A 9,177-nucleotide genomic window follows, 5' to 3' on the forward strand; every position below is an offset into this window, starting at 1 on the left:
AAAGGAGAGGTGTTTAGATAAAAACTGCTGTTCCGCCTATTGGCCACCAGGGGGAAGACATTGTGACCACGTGTGAGAGAGGATGAAGCGATGAAACCAGTGACAAGTGAGTACAGAGTTTTCTTTCTTTGTGGATGCCCCCTAATCATTGCCCCCCAACTAAAATCGCAGAAAAATACAAATACAAACCATGAAATGTTCAACTAGCTTCAGGTGTGTTGTGGCTGACATTTAATCAGAAGTGGTTCATGGTGACCTGAAATCCCGCAAATAACTAATACAAATGAACTAATACTGACACCTAAGACAAAATAAAAAGCTTTCAATCTTTTTAAATGACTAATATTTCGGAATTAGGCCTAAAAATTAAGTAATGCTAGAATAGTTCATAATAAAAGTGTTCACACTTTTTCAAATCTATTTATTTCAGGAGAGTGATATATAATAATCAGCAATAATAAATACAAATATTCAAATAAATTCTGAATTATATGACTGTTTTGCAATAGTAAAGACAGCGGCCTGTAGGACACTGAAAATGTGTCTAAAGGGACACTGGAGCTTAAAGAATAAAGAAAGAAAGAATAAATGACTGACTGATGTCCTTGTTTAACAAGGTTAAACTTGAAGGCAGCAGGGACACTTAATTTGTGAATAATACCAGTTGATTTTGTATGAAATGGTGACCCCTTGGTTAACCAGTTCTATGACCCTTGGAACCTTGACTTTGGATAACAATGTACTCTTGAAAAAGATTTAACTCATCATTACGTTTGAGCAGATTTATGATGGTGTCGTGGAAATGATAAGCGCCTAAGCACACACAAAATAATGCACAAAACACTGATGGGCTGAAGATTAAACATATTTTTGAGACCATACCTTCACAGAAAGGTCAAAAAGAAGTGTCTTCTCAAAGGGGGGATACGGTTTACTTTTATAGTAATACAGGACAACGAAACAACACATGATTAGCCCCTGTGCTTCTTATACAACAAGCTTTACTTTGTTTTTCCTAAAGCTTGTATGGATGATACTTACCTTAGCCTTAGGTTGACAATGATATGCCACACACACACTCACACACACACACACACACATAAGCTTCATGTATTCGCATATGCAAAGAAATTAATAAAATACATGAACAAATGGTAAAAGTTAATGCGTCATGTCAGTTTACCTCCACAAAGGTGATGCGGCTTGTATATTATCAGTATTGTTGTTGAGCTTTTTGTATTTTATGATATATAGTATTTTCTGTTAGTTATAGCAGGTTGTCTGATTGATGTTCTTCCAGCCTTATTTAAGTTTATTTCAATAGTTTTAAAAAACATTTTTGATTCCTCTTGACCATGTAAATTACCACCAACGATAGGCTCACACCATCAGTGGAGCAGTCTCAATTATAAGGTAACTCCATCTGTACTTTTCAGCAGAGATATTGACCAAATCGGTGTCTATGATTCATCGTGCTCTTATTAGTCATAACTAATGACAGGCTGTCTCACAACTCAAAGATGACAGATTGTATTTACAGAAGACAGACCAAAGTAAAGCTGTCACAGTATTGGTCTGATTTCAATTCTCAAAATAAGCCGCAACACAACTGTAGCTCCTTGTAAATATCCTCAGTGAAAACAGAAGATGCTGTTCCTGTGAAAAGTCCTTCTCTCTGTCACGTGTTTGTAGAAGAGGCTCAGACTGTTCAAATCACCCTGTTTGGCTCCTTCGTTTTGCAATAGGAAGTTTACTTTTTCAAAATAGGCTGTTGCCATGGATGCTCTGTTTCTCCCCTTTGACAGAAGACGTATTGGAGGTATTGACAAGCCTTCATCTTTCCATTCTCCTTGTTATTTGATGGAGTGGAACTCCAAGCTGTTTTTTGATCTACTGCTCTTGAGGGTCATTTGATGTGTTTCTGCAGAAGCTATACTTCATTGTCTCATGTTTCAGTCGGTAACGCAAGAATAGTCAGATGGCCATATCTACATTGAGACAGTTTGTCTTGCTGTCGTCATTCCTCCTGTTCCTAATGGACGCTAAGACTTCCCGTATTAACCTGCTTCAGAATCAGTGATGGGAGCAAAATCCACACAAAGTTTATCTGAAGATAACGTGAGGCTTCAACTGTCTGAGAAGATTTTTTTAGAACAAATTTCCCTCTTTGTGTTACGATCCCTCCATTTCAGCTCAGCAAAGACAAAAAGGGAAAAAAGACTTTATTAGACTGCTGGGGCCTCATATTTCCTTCAGATACATTTTTGAATGTATTTTTGCAGATAATGAGGGTTCTGTCTGCCATCACCCACATTACATTGGAAGTGCTGTACAAATGAATATTGTAGAGTAAATATTTTGTTTTAAGACAGACTGGAAGAAATGTGAACCAATCCTTCAAGGTAACACAAAAAGACTAACTCAGGGAGCGAGCCCTTAACATTTTAAATGTCTTCTGATTCTTCATTCAAATTATTCATAGATCAGTATAGCAGTACTATTTTAAATGCAAATTATTTGTTCCGTTAGGTCACAAAATCATTTAGTGATCTTCCATAATGAAGACAAGAAAACTACATTTCAACATGACTGTTGTCAGCGAGTATACATACATTTCAAATAAACAAACTTCCATGGACCTTTTTGAGTTTCTTCATTTATTTTTCCCAGACAACACTATCGCGGTAGATTTGGAGACCTCTGTTGAATTGCTATTTTTAGTTTAGTCAATATTTACCCTGTTTTCCTTCACAAACCCAAGAGTTTTACATTAAAGCAATGGTGCAATCATGAAAGTCATCTTGGAATATCACAAATGATACACAGGGGCAAGAAGATACAGACTATGATGTGTGATATGGAAACTTTAATTTTCGGGGCGTGAAGCCTTTTTCTAATCGGTTTGTTTGTTTATTTATCTTCCAGACAGCAGTAAAACAGGGGAGATTTGAATGCCTCTGGTGAAACGGTCCATAACAGTGGATGTCAGATAAAGTAAAGCACCTTATCTCATTTCCTGTGAACACCTTGACATCTGAAATACCAGACAACATCTCTGTGTGATGAGGAAGCTTGGGAGGAAAGCAGATAATTCATCTTTTTCTATATGCCGATATCTATGACTGGAGTCAGGGGCTTTCAGTCTGTGTATGATTCAATCTCACACAAACAATTCAAAACCCCTGGACATTGTCTGTTGCTGCTGAGTATTCAAGTTGACTCTCCTTTATAAATTCGTTATTCAACATTTGCTTCTCTACTCAAATGGGACAAAGGTAACCATGCAAAATGTGATTTATAATTCATAGATTCAGTCCAAGTTACATCTCTTATATACTATATTTCATCCATTGTAATCTCTAACGTTCCAACTGTTTACTCTCTGTAAAGGTCATAACATGTTTAACATTGTTTTATTTAGTGAATATCATGACCACAAACCTGCAATGTGGATGTCATTATCATAGAAATATAGTTACAACATCAAAGAAGACACAGTCAATGCTGCGATCTTTCCGGTATACAAATATGGTCATTTGTCAATTTCAACAGAACTGTATGTCTTGATGATCACCACACAAGGGCAGTAGAGGGCAAGACAATGGACCATGTTCCCTCAGGCTACAGGCACTGCTGCTTTTCTGAACCAATTCGACTGACTGTCTGTTGACTGCAGCTTCTAAAGTTAAAGTTAAAGCCCTGCACAAGTCCAAGTCTAATCGAAACAGTTAAATTCCTTTATTGCTCGGCTCGTCTAACATTTTAGATATTAGTCCTGGACTGTGCATGCAATGTATATGATGTAGATATCAATCATGAATCTTTCTTTATTGTCTCTGAAGGGGGATGTGGTTGGCAACCAGGTGGCCAACTACATCCCACAATAGTATAGATGCTGTGTCACGCAGACTAAAATGTTTAAATAAAAATATTGAATATACAGTTAACCATGTACATGTTATTTTGGCAGAAAGATATTGCAAGAAGCATGAAAGGTGGCATATTAAAAAAATGAATGATAAACAATGTACTACTACAAGTATTATTATTATTATTATCATTATTATTATTATATTAACCTGTCATCATATCTGTACTTTTATGGGAATTTGGGGGGTTTTAGCAATCTGGGTATATTCACATTCTACAATTACAAAGTAACAATTGGTGGATATTATTTTATGAGCTGACATTAGTATTATTTTGACTTAATATATTTAAATGTAACTAGGCCACCAAAAAGTATTCAGAGTTTTTTTTTATTCCTGGCAGAAGGCTGTAAAATAAAGCTGAAACGCTTCATGTATTTGTCAATTGAAATAAAATTGATCAGCAACTATTTTAAAAACTGTATAATCTTTTCTTTGTATGTAGAAAATCACAAAATGTGCTGTTTCAATCTTCTCTGGTGTGAGGATACTTGTTACCTTGTCATAAATGATTAAGTATTTAATAAAAAAAGGAGAGGCCTCATAACACATCATTCTTATTATTGTTAATAATTATAATGATAATAATAATCACGGTCATAATCATAATGGTAATAACCATAGTCATGACAATAACAGGCTGTGATAAAGCTCTATCTACATATATTTTTCTCATTCCTTGTACGCAGTTGTGCCAATGTTTCCTCAGAGACACATACGTTGCTCTTCTGTCAGAGCTGCCAGCAATGTCATCAGTGACGTCGGCGGTGTTTGTAATCAGTCACGTGAGCCGCGCTGTTCTCGATAAAGCGCTGCTCGCGACTACACGGGCAGCTCGGATTCATCCATTCCGCTGTGAATTATTATTTTTTTATGACAACAAATTAAGACATAGATTTAAACAAAATAGCTGAAGCATACAGTGAGGAATACTATTTCTTATCAACAGATATATCGGTTTTGTTTCGACGTTCATTCGACAGATCATCTTTCAATCGTGATGTGAGTAGATTCTTCTTTTATTGAGAATAAAAACAAACGTCGCCCACACACCCAGTCTCTATAATTAAGGTGTGCTATATGGTTATTTTTTAACATTTTGTGATGTATTTTGTGATGATTTATGTTAGCGTTACGATTGAGATCCTTTGATGTATTATGTTGTTGTTGGATGGTTGATTAGGACAATTGACCGACAAGGTAAATGTGTTATATTATTGTCGTCCAGCTATATGCATTGCGAGAATAATTCAATGCTTTATAGCGAGCATCCAGCCCGTGTGTGATTCCCTATATTTACAGTGCGTCCATTGGTAACAAAGAAGCCGTATGGAGGCTTATTTTATTGCATTTCGTGTTTGCTCCATAAGATGGCTTCTTGTGATGTGGGCATATGAGAAACCCCCTCTGTAGTATTGTGGTTGCTATGGTCAGTTGTGTTTTCAAAGGACCAAATGCTGCCATGGCTTAGCACGAAATGCAAGCAAGCATATCATCATACAGGATTCTTTAATATTTCTCCACCACTAGCTTAGAGTATTTTCTCCTTCATCTTTCTGCTCTATTTATCTTGGGCGTGTGTGGTTTCCCTCATCAAGCAGGGTCCCCCCCCCCCCCCCCCCCCCCCCCCCCCCCATGTCAAACATGAGGAATGCGAATGGCTGATGAGGGTAGAGGGCTGTCTTCATGGCTAAAAGGGAACAGATGCTGAGTGAAATGTTGTGGTGGTTCCCTCCACCGATCACACTGCCCATCCTCCCTGCCCTCCTGCTGTTCACACAACCCTTTAATCCCTGCACAGCCTGAGACTGACTGTCCAGCAGCCATTGCCTCGGTCTCCTGGGCCATAATTACAACACTGTGATGCTGAAAGCAAAAGTAGAAAGGCCTTTATTTCTGAGCTCAAAATCACATCCAGTGTCTCGGGAGGTTCAATTATTTTTAAAGGTTCCGTGTCAAAATCAAGCATTTGGTGAAAATATAGAAAAATAGATGTTCTTGCATGATAAATCAAAAGGTATTTCCAATTAAAGGCTCCAATTATAACATCCATTTTGGATTTGATCTCATTCCGTTTTGAATTATTTTGTCACAGTTAAAGCTCTAAACAAATAACATTCATTATTTGTATTTTTGTCAAAATTGAGCCTGATTAACCTGACAAACCATTTGGCAGTTCCATCTTTACAAACTGGTTCTGTGTGGACAAGCAATGATAGGTCCGGTTGAACTACAGGGGAAAGGGTTTAAAAGGATGAAGAGTTTTTACATTGAACCAATGGTGCAACCACAAAGGGCATATTGCAATATTTTAAATGAAGCCACGAGCAGATACAGAATACAAAGTGTGATGTTCTCAAACAGTGTGGAAAGTTTGTGACTACTTCTGGGTCAAATTAAAATGTTGGGAATATTATGGGTCAAGAGGTAAACAAATCACTACATATCTGTCATCTCTGCAAAGCTGGCAGTTGGAGGTGACTCATAAAAACAATAGTGGATGTGAATAGGGAAGTTGGCTTGTTAGCTGACAAGAAGAGGAAATCCGCCATGTCCTTATTTGTGCTGCTTTTATGAAGAAAACTGTGGTGAATGAAAAGAGTGCAGTGAGTGACTCACTTCCAGTCTTGGGCTAACATAGAATTGCCTACAATAAGGGAGATAGGAATAGAATCGAAAATTGTGTAGAAAATGAAATATCAAGTCTGGTTTGGTCGCAGGTCTCAAAGGATTTTAGAGGTATTTCTAGATTGATGGACTGAACCATTAAAGGGATGCAACACTGTGTACAAACAAAGTACACAACACATGACAGCAAAAAGGCTGTTTCTAATCTAGTGTAGCCGTACACAACATTATCAATCTTAGACACTAATAGAAAACAAAGCAAAACCCACAAAAAACCTTGCTGGGGGAAAAAGGTAAAAACTGTGGACAGGCTAGTTCACTGAGAGGTGAGATGAGTGTGTAATAGCTTCCAGTTCAGTACAACAAAAAGGCCAGTAACATGAAGGAAACAGACAGAAACTATTGCTATAGCGTATTTATATTCAGAGTATATCTGTCAATATTTGCTTTTAAAACATTTTATTCTCAGGCTGTCTCAGAGACTTCTTTCTGAACAGAATACATTTGAACCAGAACCATGATCCCGACTGGTTTCAGCATCAAAGGGAGAAATGATCGGTCTTTCAGTTCAGTGTTCAGTTTTAATGTTGTTGCTATGGTTTAGATATAATTGTATTCCTCTGCGTCGTGCTGAGTGGGAGGAATAGACACAGTAGAGGATGTAGTCGTAGTTGGAGCTGGAGATTACATCTATATTTAATCCTGAACCATCCAAGTATTATGCGACACATCTGCCATGCCATCGGCTGTATTTTTAGCAGCATTCACGCGATACCTACTGAGAGCAGGTATTTTCAGACTGGAATAAGTGTTGTGTCACACTAACAAAAAGTTAAAGTTACAGAACAGACACATGTTGGCCTTTAACTTTCCTAAAATTAAATGAAATGGATGTAAACACAGATAACAATGAAAATATGCATCTTGATTTCATTTCTAAAAGCTTGATAATAATATAGTTTATCTAATAGGAAGAAAAGACCATCATATATTCTATTGTAGACAAATCACTCAGGGAAATTTAAAGTTATTGTCTATTATTCTGCTTAGTGTAAGTGCTTTGGGCCACTTGTTAAAGTGCTAGCAACATGGAACCAGTGGGGCAACATGGACAAGGGACTAGTTAAGCAACAACTTTAAATGTGCTTCTATTGTGAGAATGCAATGACGTCTTGAAAGTGTGTCAATTCCCAGAACTTTCTGATTTTCAGAAATCAATAGTACAGCTCATAAATACTGTCATCCATCAGTGCAACTGTAATGTATTTATACATACTGTAATGGTACATTTTTACTTGGTATATATTTCCACGACAATACTTTGCCCTTTTATAAAATCCAGTATTGAAGGACATCCGAAAAAGCTAAACACCTTTTTGGTTCGGCATGCTGAGTCATCGGGTTTACCCTCAAGGCTCAACACTGCAGAGCACAAATAACTCGCGTCATAACAGCCGTCAGTTAATCAGGGAAAACACTCAGAAACACATGTAGGCCAAAACACTGCAACACCATAAACAATCTTGTGATTATGAGTCATCATTTTAAAAGACAACTCTCACTGATGTACATAGCAAAGCTGCTTGTCAGTCAGGAAATGCATTTGACTTCATTTTAAATTGCTTAGGATGGTCTTATGGTTTCTGGTAGGCTGAGGAATGCGCTTGCTACTATAGATTATCTTCTGTTTTCCATGTTCTCATGTTAGCGGTGAGTTTCACGCCCTAAGCCTGTAAGCAGTGCTCATAGCTCTCTGTCGCATCACTCGGCCACATGGGAAACGGCACATAGATCCATTGGCTTTAAAGCAAGTCCTAAGTGGGTGAGATATGGTCACCGCCTCTTGTGTGCCATGGCTCTTAGCAGTGACACATCCAGTGCAGAGGAGGGGAATAACTTTATGCTAACTCCATCACATCCCAGTGGGGAAAGTAATTGGCAGCTGTTTATCGGTTTGCTAGTGAGTGTGGAGGAACTGCTGAGAGAGATAAAGCAGGCTCTTCAGCTGAAGCACAATAAGCTGGCCCAGTGCTGCGAGGGCTCCCAGGGCCCCATGCTCTGTGATAAAGCTGTAACAAGCTGACTCACAGGCACTCGCTCTGTTCCTTTCTTTTCCATGACATTGTTTCACGCAGAATATATGTTGCCGAAATATTACTTCACTGAGAGCTCAGAAAAGGCATTTTGCTGCACTCCAGTGCACCCTCTCTTCATTTCCCAATGCTCTGTAAACGTTCTGGTACTTTTCCTTTCTGCGCAAATCTTTTTCTTTTTTTTCTATAAAGGCATGTGTTTTATTTTACATGATCGGTCATGGCATACAGCAAGGTCATTGGTCTTAAGCCCTCCCATATTTCTTGTTGAAATATGATGTTTTTGCAGACAGGAATGCAAGCTAAATGGTTCCAGATGCTCCCATTATATTATGTTGTTTCTTCAGTATAGTATGCATTAGTAATGAACTTCATGTCTATTTTACATGATGCATGGAATCTTTATTTTTGTGTTTAATGCAACAGCCAGCCTACTCTGCTCAGCCAGGTCGTTTCGTGGCCCATTTTGTCTTGTTTTAAGACAAAACTACAGCGGTCAATGTGATTAAAATGAATAATGGAATTCC

The sequence above is a fragment of the Pholis gunnellus genome (genome assembly GCF_910591455.1).
Source record: "Pholis gunnellus genome assembly, chromosome: 7".
Lineage (NCBI taxonomy): Eukaryota > Metazoa > Chordata > Actinopteri > Perciformes > Pholidae > Pholis > Pholis gunnellus.